Below are 15,303 nucleotides of genomic sequence, written 5' to 3'. Positions count from 1 at the left end.
AAAAATCTAATCTAACAGTTAAACTAAGAAGAAAAAGACGAAAGTAAGAAGTTACACTAGTGGAGAGCAATTAAACAAGACAAAAATTAGACTATGACTAAAACAAATGGGAGTTGTTACCAAGGATTAATGAGATTTCAACGATGTGCACACTTAATGTTGATGAACAGTGAAAATTATATCTCAGGCGTAAAATTGGCAAAAAGGTTAAAATGAGGCCCAAGGCCTCTATTTATAGAAAAGCCCTGGGACCCAGTACCCACCTACCAGTGCGGCCGCGCTGAAATGGACGCGGACCGCGCTAGATTTTGCATCTTTCACTTTAGCTGTTCAATTTACGCGGACCGCACTGTTTTGGTGCGCGGCCGCGTGGGACTTTGTCAGAGACTTGGTACTTCTTGGTCCTCCAGCGTGGACCGCACAGAAATGTCACGCGGCCGCGCTGGGTCTTCTGGGTCTCAGCCTTTCAGCTGCTCACACCTACGCGGACCGCACTGTTTTGCTGCGCGGCCACGTAGGCCATATTCAGAGACTGACCATTTTTTTTTTTGCACATTTGCCCTGCACTGGTTCAACATTATCCCTGCAACACTTTACAAATTATCAGCTCAAAAATCCTACTCTTCAACAGAAAAACAAAGAAAAAGAAAAAGACATGGGTTGCCTCCCAAGAAGCGCCTGATTTAACGTCGCGGCACGACGCGTGTTACCATCACAGTCATTTAAAATGAATGAGTACCACCACATGGCCGTCATCAATCTTTCCCAAATAGTGCTTGACACGATGCCCATTGACTCGGAAAACTTCACCATTCTTATTTTTGAGATCAATGGCACCAAAGGGAGTTACACCAACCACTTCAAATGGGCCGCTCCACTTAGACTTCAGCTTGCCCGAAAATAACCTCAACCGGGAGTTGAAAAGAAGAACCATGTCACCAACTTTGAATTCCTTCCCTCGGGCATACTTGTCGTGAAGGTACTTCATCTTTTCCTTATACAAGGACGAGTTGGAGTAAGCATGAAACCTAAATTCATCAAGTTCATTCAATTGCTCAACTCGGAGATTTGCCGCGACATCCCATTCTAAGTTCAACTTTTTCAGGGCCCACATAGCCTTATGTTCCAATTCTACCGGAAGATGACAAGCCTTCTCAAACACCAACCGATACGGCGACATACCAATCGGAGTCTTGAAAGCTGTACGATAAGCCCAAAGAGCATCATCCAATTTCTTCGACCAGTCGGTCCTATTTGCATTGACGGTCTTGGACAAACTACTCTTGATCTCACGGTTGGACACCTCAACTTGACCACTCGCTTGAGGATGATAAGGAGTGGTCACCTTGTGATTTACCCCATACTTGGCTAGCAAAGAGTCAAAAGCCCGGTTGTAAAAATGAGAACCCCCGTCACTGATGATAGCACGTGGAGTGCCAAACCTCGTGAAGATACTCTTTTTCAAGAACGCCACCACACTTCGAGCTTCATTATTTGGCAAAGCTATGGCCTCAACCCATTTCGACACATAATCAACCGCTACCAAGATGTAGGTGTTGCCACAAGAACTTACGAATGGTCCCATAAAGTCTATCCCCCAAACATCAAAAATGTCAACCTCTAGAATCGTGTTAAGGGGCATCTCATCTTTCTTCGAAATCCCTCCGGCACGTTGGCATTCATCACATCTTTTCACAAAGTCACCGGTATCCTTGAACAAAGAAGGCCAATAGAAATCACATCTCAACACTTTAGACGCCGTCCTCGCCCCACCATGATGGCCACCATAGGGCGAAGAGTGACAAGCTTCCACAATACTCAATTGCTCTTCTTCGGGAACACACCGACGAATTACACCATCGGTGCAAATTTTGAAAAGATACAGCTCATCCCAATAGTAGTCCAAACAATCCCGCTTGAGCTTCTTCCTTTGTTTAGAAGAGAGCTCATACGGAATCACACCGGTAACAAGATAATTGGCAATGTCAGCAAACCATGGCATGTCTAGCATTGAGACCGAGAGGAGTTGTTCATCCGGAAAAGCATCATTTATCTCAAGGCCGTCCAAAGGCCTCCCTTCCTCCTCCAATCAAGACAAGTGGTCCGCCACTTGATTTTCACTACCCTTTCTATCAATAATCTCCAAATCAAATTCTTGAAGAAGAAGCACCCATCTCATTAACCTCGCTTTGAGTCTTTCTTCGTCATCAAGTACCTAAGGGCGGCTTGATCGGTATGAATAATCACTTTGGCCCCCATAAGGTATGGGCGAAACTTCTCCATGGCAAAAACAATGGCAAGCAATTCCATCTCGGTGACCGTGTAGTTCCTTTGAGCTTCATTCATTGCCTTACTTGCGTAGTACACCGGATGGAACATTCTGTTGATTCTTTGGCCCAAGACCGCCCCCACCGCAACATCACTAGCGTCGCACATGAGCTCAAAGGGTAAGCTCCAATTTGGTGCGGTAATGATGAGGGTAGTCGTCAACTTTTGCTTTAGAAGCTCGAAAGCCTCCATACATTTCTCATCGAACACATATTTTGCATCTTTATCTAGCAATTTACACAACGGGTTAACTACCTTAGAGAAGTCTTTGATGAATCTTCGGTAGAAACCCGCGTGTCCAAGAAAACTCCTCACCCCTTTGACAGAAGTAGGGGGAGGGAGCCTTGAGATAACCTCAATTTTTGCCTTATCAACCTCAATCCCTCTTTTTGAAATTTTGTGACCCAACACAATTCCTTCTTCTACCATAAAATGGCATTTCTCCCAATTGAGAACCAAGTTTGTGTTTTCGCATCGGGCCAACACACGATCTAAGTTTTGCAAGCAATCACCAAATGAGTCCCCAACCACACTAAAATCATCCATGAAGACCTCCAATATGTCCTCCACCATGTCGGTGAAGATTGCCATCATACATCATTGGAAGGTCGCCGGTGCATTACATAATCCAAATGGCATTCGAGAGAAGGAGAATGTGCCATAAGGACATGTGAAGGTTGTCTTTTCTTGGTCTTCCGGGGCAATGAGAATTTGGTTATATCCTGAATACCCATCCAGAAAACAATAGAAAGGCTGGCCCGCAAGACGATCAAGCATTTGGTCAAAGAACGGCAATGGGACATCCTTTCTAGTCACCTTGTTCAACTTCCGGTAGTCTATGCATACCCTCCAACCCGTCACAGTACTAGTCGGAAGAAAGAAAGAATACGTTAGTCAAGCAAGAAGAAAGAATAACCGGCAAAGTGAAATTAGGACCAAGAAATTCATACCTGAGGTGAGGAGGGAGTGGCTTCAACTCCAACATCGGTGGCTCCGCAATAGATGGCTTGATGGGTGGAGTTTTGCGGTTTTCAAGATCAAGAGATAACTTTCTCGGTTCATAAGAATATGAGCCCATGCCATGTAATATGTTCACACACTCCACCCTTCTAGCATCATCATCAACATCCATGTTCAATATCTTGGCCTCAAGTGGGTCCTCAACATTTGCCATTGCGCTTGTGTCATCCACTATCACCGCCGTGAAAATGTCAACAAACGAGCACACCTCGGTGCTATCAGGTTGCCTCATTGATTTGCATACGTGGAACACCACTTTTTCATCACCAACACGGAAGGTCAATTCTCCCGCTTCCACATCAACCAAGGCCTTCCCCGTAGCTAGGAAGGGCCTTCCAAGAATGATAGGCACCTCGAAATCCACTTCGCAATCCAAGATCACGAAATCGGCCGGCAATATGAACTTATCAACACGAACAAGGACATCATCAATAATTCCCAAAGGTCGCTTCATTGACCAGTCCGCCATTTGAAGCCTCATAGGAGTTGGACGAGGTTGTCCGATTCCCATGGTCTTGAAGACCGAATATGGCATTAAATTGATACTTGCCCCCAAGTCACAAAGGGCTTTTGCAAAGTCAGCACTTCCAATGGTACATGGGATAGTGAATGCACCGGGATCCTCAAGTTTCGGAGCCATAGAATGCACAATTGCGCTCACTTGATGGGTCATCTTGATTGTCTCACACTCCATTGATCTCTTTTTTGTAACTAAATCTTTCATGAACATTGCGTATCCCGGCATTTGCTCGAGTGCCTCCACCAAAGGCACGTTGATAGTCAAACTCTTCATCATTTCAATGAATTTCTTAAATTGGTTATCACCCTTTTGCTTGGCCAACCGTTGAGGATAGGGCGGAGGAGGTCTAGGTAAGGGTGCCTTGGCTTTGGGTATATCAATGACGTGTTCCCTAGATGGGTTCACAGCCTCTTGAGTCTCCTCCTCACCCTCATCAATTTCAATTCTCACATCATCACTTGCACTTTGTTCAACAACATCCTCAACTACCAACGGGATCTCATCATTTCGTAACTCATCTTCATCTACCGCAACTTGGTTTCCTCTTGAGGCATGCACATCACTGCCTCTTCCACTTCGCGTTGTCACTGCCATCACATGATTATTGTGCCCACCCTTGGGGTTTACTACCGTATCACTTCGTAGAGCACCCTTTGGGCGAGTATTTAAAGACTGAGAGATTTGGCCTAATTGCACTTCCGCGTTCCGGATAGATGTGTTATGCGAAGCTAATTGGGCCTCGGAATCTTGGTTCTTTTTCATCATTTGCTCGACCATGCTTTCAATTCTCCCCATCTCGCTCCCGGACGAACTTGGACCTTGAGAAGGAAAGGGAGGCGGGTTATTGGGTTGTTGATACAATGGGGGCCTTTGAAAGCCTTGCCCCCATTACCTTGTCCACCATTGTTGTTCCAACCACCTTGACCACCATTGTTGTTGTTCCAATTGTTGTTCCCGTTCCAATTACCTTGATTCCCCGAATTATTGTTCCCCCAATTGCCTCCTTGATTGTTGTTGTAATTCCAATTGCCACCTTGTTGATTGCCCCAATTACCTTGGGGTCTCCATTGTTGATTCCCTTGATTACCTCTATTCCCTTGATAGTTGTTGACATATTGGACTTCCCACTTTGGTCATCAAAACCTTCATTCGAATATCCATTACCATCATTGTTGTTGTCATATTGTTCACAATTACCTTGAGGTTGTTGTCCTCTTTGCCTCCTTTTCAACATAGAAACAACTTCCATTGCGTTGACTTGGCGCAGGTTTTGGACTTGTTGCAATTGCGCCTTTGCCAATTGATTCATAGTTGTTGTAAGCTCGGCTATAGCTTGGCCATGATCATGCAATTCCTTGTGCAAATGGATGACCGTGGGGTCACCTTGGGGCACGTTTTCTCGGCTTTGCCATGCCGAAGAGGTGTCGGCCATTTCATCAAGTACATCACATGCCTCTTGGTAAGAAAGTTTCATAAAGTTCCCTCCGGCCAATTGGTTCACAATGCATTGATTTGTGGTGTTGATGCCTGATCGCAGCGGACTCGACCTGAGGAAGAGTGGGCGCTAATACTTTTACCCAATAGCGGTATCGGGGTCAATTTTCCACAGGGAACTTCAATTTGGAGTTGCGTGTTTGTATAGTCTAGGACTATGTTTTAGCTCCTAATTGATCTTCTAACATTTTTGGTTTTCTTTTGATTAATAGCTACAATTTATCAACTATAATTGTAAAGCTAAGTTATGCTAAAATTATGATTCTAAGTTGTATGCAATATAGAGAAAGGCACTAGGGCCGTGGCATGTACCTAGGTGGTCGTAGAGATTCCTAATGCAAGAATGATGACTATGGGACTTATGCTATAACCATTGCACTTTTGCACTCACTCTCACACCTCTCGGTAGAGAGAGTGATTTTGCCTAATTGACTCTCTCGAGACCAATTGGGTAGGCCAATTTGCCCAAGCAACTTATGGTTCAAGTTGGGTAATTACTCTCTCGAGGTTTAACCCGTTAATTGGGACTACCATTCTCATGGGTCCATCCCAATTCCTTGTTAGAATTAATCTTGGGGTCATAGACTCTCTTTCTCAAGAAGAGTCAAGACTCACTAAGCTAGACTTAGTGTTTGCAACCACCAAATCTTAATGAAAACATAAGATCAAATAACAAATACCCAACATCATTCATGCACTAAACAATCACACCCATTAATTACCCACACTAGGGTTGAGCCACAACCCTAGCTAATGGGTTCATCTAGCCATAATAGAAACAGAAATTGAAGAAATAATAGATGAAATTGATATAACAATTAACTACAATGTTAATCTACTCAAATCCACGTTAATACTAGAAGAGATTGCCCAAAATAGGCTAAAATCATGAAATCCCAAGTTCAGCTGCTCTATGCTCTCAAAACAGATCTAAAAAAACTACTGCTAAAAAGTAAAATGTTCTATTTATACTACACAGGAAAAACCGGACAAAAATACCCCTGAGGGTCTGGCGCGAACCGCGCACAAATGACGCGCGATCGCGTGAACTTCATCCACGCGGACCACACTGATTAGGTACGCGGCCGCGTGGACTTTTGCCTTGAACGATTTAGTCTCTGATACTCTTAGGCGCGGACCGCGTGAAAAGGGGCGCGGACCGCTTAGCTTGACTTGAAGATATCATGGCCTATGAACTTTCCTGCACGGCCGCGTGGCAGAACAGTGCGGACCGCGCAGGTTGAACTTGAAGATGTCCAACTTCTGAACTCTCCTGCGCGGTCGCGTGACAAAACAGTGCGGACCGCGCAGGTCCTTTTGATCCCCCCTTTCAGTTGTCTTTTGACACTTGGCAGATTTCACTCCTTTTTGAGCCGATCTTTAGTATTTGTCATCTTGTTGCTCAAACCTGCAATCAAGCGCAACTTGTAAGCATTTTGGGACTAATTTCTGGCAGTTAATGCACAAAGCTTAGGTAAGAATGGTATAAAACATGTAGAAATCATAGTTATCAACTCCCCCAAACTTAAACCTTTGCTTGTCCTCAAGCAAATAAAATGAGACCTACCCCTCAATGGACAACACTCGAGAAATTCCTGTTTATCCTAAAATAACTTCAACAAGCCTCAATTGGGACTAACAATTGCCCTCAATGCGAATGCATCATTAACACATTTAAACTTTGCAAACTTGTGGATCAAGTGCGACGCAAGAGCATCAAGAGTTGACACATTTCATCAAGGAATCTTTCTGAATTTTTTTGGTCATTGTGGAACCCAAACTCACACATCCTCGACTTTCCTGAGTGAACCTCACCTTTTAGAGTATTCGCATACAAACCGAGTTGAATGGACTTCTCTCTCATCTCTCACAAAGAAAAGGCCCTAAGTACGGATCTAAGTACCATATGCTTGCCCCTTATGTAAGTATCCACTAGTGTAGGCTTCCCTCAACTCAAGATCATATAGGGCTTTTGAGGAGTCATTGTGAAGGCTTTGGGTAAAGGTAGGACGTGTTTTTGTTCAAATCTTCCCTCAAGCACTTCTTTTGATTTATTTTGGCACACTTTCTTGACTCAATTGAGTAATTCACTTCTCTCAAGGGGTTGGAGAGACGCATTATCACTCTTTCTTTTGCAATTCAAATCCTTTCTCCCTTTTTTCTTTTATGGATTACCTTTTTTTGTTCTTATTCATTTTTGTCTTTCTTTTTGTCTTTTTCTCTTCTTCATTGCCTTCCTTTTCTTTTGTTTTTGCGCCTTTTTACCACATTGATGCCTTTCTTGTCTCCCCCTCCCCCCCAAACTTAGACATTTACCATTTACTCAAGGGAAAATTTGGGTGCCAAGAGAGGGTTTCGTTAAGATTGGGTATAGGCTTGTAGCTTGGTTCATGAACGAAAAAGGTTTAAGGCTCAAAAGGGTTGAACTAGGGATTATTTCATTGGTAGGTCATGGAAATTGTTCAAATTTTGCATTTTGGATCAAGGAGAGCCTATAATCACGTCTCAAGGCAAGTTCCACCTATGATTTCGCCTCAACAAACATTCAGGGCAAGTTCTAGACCATCGGCTCGGTACTTGGGCTCACGATTCGAATTCTCACTACACACACTCAAGGATTGCCTAAGACGGAGTCGAGGGCCCACAATGACCTTAGATATGATTCAAGCACACAATGGCCCAAAATGACCACATGATGATTGTTTGGTCAACACAAGAGTCTCAAGGCCACAACTTTCACCATCCTACACACAACATAATGTCTTTGACCGTAGGATCAAAGGCAAATGTGCTAGGCCCAAGTGAAGCTTTGCCTGAGGTACCCTTAACTACAAAAACTTGAAAATCAAAAAGAAAAATAAAAAACGGACTCAAATCCTTAAGAAGGTTGTCACGCCATCTATCATTGGGAGGACCCACCTGGTTCGCACAACCTCTACCCTTGGAAAGAACCGTGGCATTAAGAAAACCAAGGGCTTATTGCAAACACTAAAACAAGACAAAAAGGCTCCGAGCCTAACTTTGCAACTAAGACGAAGAATTTTAACGAGAAATAGAAAAACAAAATGAAAACCGAATGAATATGTACAAAAGGGGAGTAGAATATACAACCAAGGGGGAATGAATATATACATCAAATCTAAAGAGCATCTGGAATGAACAGTTATATACAAACATCTACCAATTACTAATGTCAACAAGCTAAATGTAAAGATAATATGTACAGTAATCCAGCAGTTAATCAAAATAGTAGGGCCACACCCCCACGAATAAAAACTAGCATTGTCCCCAATGCTAACTACCAGATAAAACAACAAAAATCAGCAACGGATATAGAGCGGCCCCTCAAGCCTCATAAAACTGGTCCCCAACCTGCTGCTGCTGTGCTACTGGGATAGGTGTCTGCTCCTGATCCGGCTCATCAACTGGTGGAACTGAAGAGGGCTCAACATCTGCATTACTAGACGGGCCCACCTGAGTTGGAGCCACCTCGATCACTATTCCCTCTGTGCTAGGGAGCTTTCTCTTCTTCCTTGGCCTATCCTCCTCTGCCTGTGGCTGCATTGCTGCTGGCTCTCCAGCTGGATCTCCAAATAGTAAGTCGAGTGGCATCTGATCCGCTAGCAGCTTGTCCACATCCACTCTCAACTGTGCAACTAACTCCTTGGAAGCTTTCTGCTTCCTTAGCTTCTTGTACTCCCGAGCCAACTTTTCCAACGCCTTTCCATGTGCCCCAACCACACAGGGACTGTACTTGGAGCTGCTAAATGCTCGGCCAACCATGGACGAACCTCCTCTTTCATTGCTAGCTTCTCAAGATACTGAGACTCATCCTCTTCTTCAAACCCCAAGAAGTCATTCAGCGACTTCCCATCAAATATCACGATCTTGTCCCTCACTTTTGTTGCTTTGGAGTCCCGAACTGTGTGGTGGACATTGCAATAAAACTCCTTCACCATGTACTCATTTGCAATTTCAACTCACTCTTTGAAGAATCCCCACCCCTCTCTAGTGCGGAATTGTTCTTGCACATGAGGATTGAGTGGGACAAGATCGGCATCTATGAACCGCCTTTCCGGAATCAACTTTCTCTTGGGCCACCATTCCCTAAATTTGTGGAAAGTGACCTCACTGACAAACCTATCTTCCCATGCCCCCGGTCGCCTGGTCCTCTCTATGCCTCCAACCTGTGGTGCACCTCCTTCGGCATATCCTCCACTTTCCCCTGATAGTGAAGTTGTGGGAGAGGTGGAGTAGCTGTTCTCATTTGCTTTTTCTACTCCGGACTCATCAGACGAGTCCGAGATGACATTTACTGGCCTTTTGGAAGTGGCTACATCAGCACGACCAGAAGATAGGGAATCCCGTAGCTGAAAAGATGTGGACATGTGTGTGGGGGCAGACTCTGAAGTGACACTCCTCGAAGGTGCATACTCACTCCCCATGGAGTGAGCTGCAGCTCTATCAGCTTCCCGGGTTTGAGGATTCAACTTTACAATTCTTTTTCCTTTTCCCCCACGGGAGGAACCACCTCTCCCTAGTGGTATTTGTTTGCCCGCTCGTTTTTTAGCCACTTGCTTTTGAACCATTGTCTGCAAGGAATACGTGTCTAACATTGTTAGTAGAAGCACATAATATGAAATAAACATTTCAGTTGAATGCACAGTTGCAGACACAGTTACACAGACAGAAGGGCGCGGACCGCAACAAAAGGCACGCAGTCTGCGAAGTATACTGATACCCACACATGTTTCTCTGAATAAGCCAATGCGGTCCGCACTGTTTTGGACTGCGGCCGCGTGGCTTTAGCGCGGACCGCATAGAACTGGCACGCGGATCGCGCTTAGAAGGTTCGTCCTTGCACACAAGGGGTCACGCGGACCGCGCAAGAAAGCTGCGCGACCGCGTAGGGCAAATATAACTGAGCCGGGATATTCTTCCATTAAGTCCCATTTTTGTTCACAATTTGAGTCCTAAGTGTCCCTACTCAATTAATTAACATGCATTTATGCCCCATGATTCAACCAAAACAATAAAAATCTAAACTAACAGTTAACTAAGAAGAAAAAGGACGAAAATAAGAAGTTATACTAGTAGGGAGTGATTAAAAGAAACAAAAATTAGGCTATGAATGAAATAAACAAGAGTTGTTACCAGGGAGTAATGAGAAATCAACTAACTGAGCAGGAGATGCGGATGTACAGTGAAAATTAAAGCTCCAGATGAAAATTTACGAAAAGGTTCAAATGAGGCCCAAGGCTTCTATTTATAGAAAAACCCTGGGAACTCACAACTTACCTACCAGCGCGGCCGCGCGAAAATGGCCGTTGTCCGCGCTGGTTTTCATTCCTTCACATTTGACTGCTCAACCCACGCGGACCGCACTGTTTTGGTGCGCGGTCGCATGGAAGTTATTAGAGACTTGGTGATTTCAGCTTTACCCACGCGGACCGCACTGCTTTGGACCGCGGTCGCGTATGAATTTTATCAGAGAGCATGCCATTTTAAGTTTCCACACGCGGACCGCACAGCAAGGGACGCGGACCGCGTTGAATCTTCTGAGAATGAACTTTCAGCTGCTCAAGCCCATGCGAACCGCACTGCTTTGGTGCACGACCGCGTAGGCCATTTTCAGGGACTGACCATTTTTTGCACTTTTGCCCTGCACTGGTGCAACATTATTCCCTGCAACACTTCACAAATTATCAGCTCAAAAATCTTATTCTACAACAGAAAAACAAAGAAAAGGAAAAGACATGGGTTGCCTACCAAGAAGCGCCTGATTTAATGTCGCGGCACGACGCATGTGACCATCACAGTCATTTCAAATGAATGTGTGCCATCACGTGGCTGTCATCAATCTTTCCCAAATAGTGCTTGACATGATGCCCATTGACTCGGAAAACTTCACCATTTTTATTTTTGAGATCAATGGCACCAAAGGGAGTTACACCAACCACTTCAAAAGGGCCGCTCCACTTAGACTTCAGCTTGCCCGGAAATAACCTCAACTGGGAATTGAAAAGAAGAACCATGTCACCAACTTTGAATTCCTTCCCTCGGGCATACTTGTCATGAAGGTACTTCATTTTGTCCTTATACAAGGACGAGCTAGATTAAGCATGAAACCTAAACTCATCAAGTTTATTCAAATGCTCAACCTGGAGATTTGCAGCTACATCCCATTCTAAGTTCAACTTTTTCAGAGCCCACATAGCCGTATGTTCCAATTCTACCGGAAGAGAACAAGCCTTCCCAAACACCAAACGATACGGTGACATACCAATCGGAGTATTGAAAGCTGTACGATTAGCCCAAAGAGCATCATCCAATTTATTCGACGAGTCGGTCCTATTTGCATTGACAGTCTTGAACAAAATACTCTTGATCTCACAGTTGGACACTTCGACTTGGCCACTCGCTTGAGGATGATAAGGAGTGGTCACCTTGTGATTTACCCCATACTTGGCTAGCAAAGAGTCAAAAGCCCGATTGCAAAAATGAGAACCCCCGTCACTGATGATAGCACATGGAGTGCCAAACCTCGTGAAGATACTCTTTTTCAAGAACGCCACCACACTTCGAGCTTCATTATTTGGCAAAGCTATGGCCTCAACCCATTTCGACACATAATCAACCGCTACCAAGATGTAAGTGTTGCCACAAGAACTTACGAATGGTCACATAAAGTCTATCCCCCAAATATCAAAAATGTCAACCTCTAGAATCGTGTTAAGGGACCTCTCATCTCTCTTCGAAATCCCTCCGGCACGTTGGCATTCATCACATCTTTTCACAAAGTCACCGGCATCCATGAACAACGAAGGCCAATAGAAACCACAGCTCAACACTTTAGATGCCGTCCTCGCCCCGCCATGATGGCCACCATAGGGCGAAGAGTGACAAGCTTCCACAATACTAAATTGCTCTTCTTCGGAAACACACCAGCGAATTACACCATCGGTGCAAATTTTGAAAAGATACGGCTCATTCCAATAATAGTCCAAGCAATCCCGCTTGAGCTTCTTTCTTTGGTTATAAGAGAGCTCATACGGAACCACACCGGTAACAAGATAATTGGCAATGTCAACAAACCATGGCATGTCTAGCATTGAAACCGAGAGGAGTTGTTCATCCGAAAAAGCATCATTTATCTCAACGCCGTACAAAGGCCTCCCTTCTTCCTCCAATCGAGACAAGTGGTCCGCCACTTGATTTTCACTACCCTTTCTATCAACAATCTCCAAATCAAATTCTTGAAGAAGAAGCACCCATCTCATTAACCTTGCTTTAGAATCTTTCTTCGTCATCAAATACCTAAGGGCGGTGTGATCGGTATGAATAATCACTTTAGCCCCCATAAGGTATGGGCGAAACTTTTCCATGGCAAAAACAATGGCAAGCAATTCCTTCTCAGTGACCGTGTAGTTCCTTTGAGCTTCATTCATTGCCTTACTTGCGTAGTACACCGGATGGAACATTTTGTTGATTCTTTGGCCCAAGACCGCCCCCACCGCAACATCACTAGCGTCGCACATGAGCTCAAAGGGCAAGCTCCAATTTGGTGCAGTAATGATAGGGGTAGTCGTCAACTTTTGCTTTAGAAGCTCGAAAGCCTCCATACATTTCTCATCGAACACAAATTTGGCATCTTTCTCTAGCAATTTACACAACGGGTTAACTACCTTAGAGAAGTCTTTGATGAATCTTCGGTAGAAACCCGCGTGACCAAGAAAGCTCCTCACCCCTTTGACAGAAGTAGGGGGAGGGAGCCTTGAGATAACCTCAATTTTCGCCTTATCAACCTCAATCCCTCTTTTTGAAATTTTGTGACCCAACACAATTCCTTCTTCTACCATAAAATGGCATTTCTCCCAATTGAGAACCAAGTTTATGTCTTCGCATCGGGCCAACACACAATCCAAGTTTTGCAAGCAATCACTAAATGAGTCCCCAACCACACTAAAATCATCCATGAAGACCTCCAAAATGTCCTCCACCATGTCGGTGAAGATTGCCATCATACATCGTTGGAAGGTCGCCTGTGCATTGCATAATCCAAATGGCATTCGAGAGAAGGCGAATGTGCCATAAGGACATGTGAAGGTTGTCTTTTCTTGGTCTTCCAGGGAAATGAGAATTTGATTATAGCCTGAATACCCATCCAGAAAACAATAGAAAGCCCGGCCCGCAAGACGATCAAGAATTTGGTCCAAGAACGGCAATGGGAAATGATCCTTTTTAGTCACCTTGTTCAACTTCCGGTAGTCCATGCATACCCTCCAACCCGTCACCGTATGAGTCGGAATAAGTTCATTGTTGTCATTGGTCACCACCATCATTCCTCCCTTCTTTGGTACACATTGTACCAGAGCAGTCCACGAACTGTCAGAAATTGGATACACCACACCGGCGTCAAGCCACTTGATGACTTCCTTTTTAACCACCTCTTGCATGGCCTCATTGAGTCTCCTTTGATGTTCAAGAGACGGCCGAGCATCCTCCTCCAATATTATCTTGTGCATGCAAAACGCGGGGCTAATACCCCGAATATCCGCCAAGGTCCATCCAATCGCCCGCTTGCGCTTTTGCAGAACCGCCAAAGTGGCATCAACCTGCACGTTAGTCAAGCAAGAAGAAAGAATAACCGGCAAAGTGAAATTAGGACCAAGAAATTCATACCTGAGGTGAGGAGGAAGTGGTTTCAACTCCAAGACCGGTGGCTCCTCAATAGATGGCTTGGTGGGAGGAGTTTTGCGATTTTCAAGATCAAGAGATAACTTCCTCGGTTCATAAGAATACGAGCCCATGTAATGCGTTCACACACTCCTCCCTTATAGTATTATCATCAACATCAATGTTCAATAGCATGGCCTCAAGTGGATCCTCAACATTTGCCATTGCGCTTGTGTCATCCACTATCACCGACGTGACAATGTCAACAAACGAGCACACCTCGGTGCTATTTGGTTGCCTCATTGATTTGCATAAGTGGAACACCACCTTTTCATCACCAACACTGAAGGTCAATTCTCCTGCTTCCACATCAACCAAGGCCTTCCCCGTAGCTAGGAAGGGCCTCCCAAGAATAATAGGCACCTCGAAATCCACTTCGTAATCCAAAATTACAAAATCAGCCGGCAATATGAACTTATCAACACGAACAAGGACATCATCAATAATTCCCAAAGGCCGCTTCATTGACCGGTCCGCCATTTGAAGCCTCATAGAAGTTGGATGAGGTTGTCCGATTCCCAAGGTCTTGAAGACCGAATATGGCATTAAATTGATACTTGCCCCTAAGTCACAGAGGGCTTTTGCAAAGTCGGCACTTCCAATGGTACATGGGATAGTGAATGCACCGGGATCCTCAAGTTTTGGAGCCATAGAATGCACCATTGCGCTCACTTGATGGGTCATCTTGATTGTCTCACACTCCATTGATCTCTTTTTGGTAACCAAATCTTTTATGAACTTTGCGTAGCATTTGCTCGAGTGCCTCCACCAAAGGCACGTTGATAGTCAAACTCTTCATCATTTCAATGAATTTCTTAAATTGTTTGTCACCCTTTTGCTTGGCCAACCGTTGAGGATAGGGCGGAGGAGGTCTAGGTAAGGGTGCCTTGGCTTTGGGTATATCAATGACGTGTTCCCTAGATGGGTTCACAGCCTCTTGAGTCTCCTCCTCACCTTCATCAATTTCAATTTCAATTCTCACATCATCATTTGCACTTGGTTCAACAACATCCTCAACTACCAACGAGATCTCATCATTTTGCAACTCATCTTCATCCACCGTAACTTGGTTTCCTCTTGAGGCATTCACATTGCCGCCTCTTCCACTTCGCATTGTCACTGCCATCACATGATTATTGTGTCCACCCTTGGGGTTTACTACCGTAACACTTGGTAGAGCACCCTTTGGGCGAGTATTTAAAGAT

Source organism: Nicotiana tabacum, chromosome 8 (assembly GCF_000715075.1).
Source record: "Nicotiana tabacum cultivar K326 chromosome 8, ASM71507v2, whole genome shotgun sequence".
NCBI lineage: Eukaryota > Viridiplantae > Streptophyta > Magnoliopsida > Solanales > Solanaceae > Nicotiana > Nicotiana tabacum.
Note: the sequence above shows the minus strand (reverse complement) of the source record.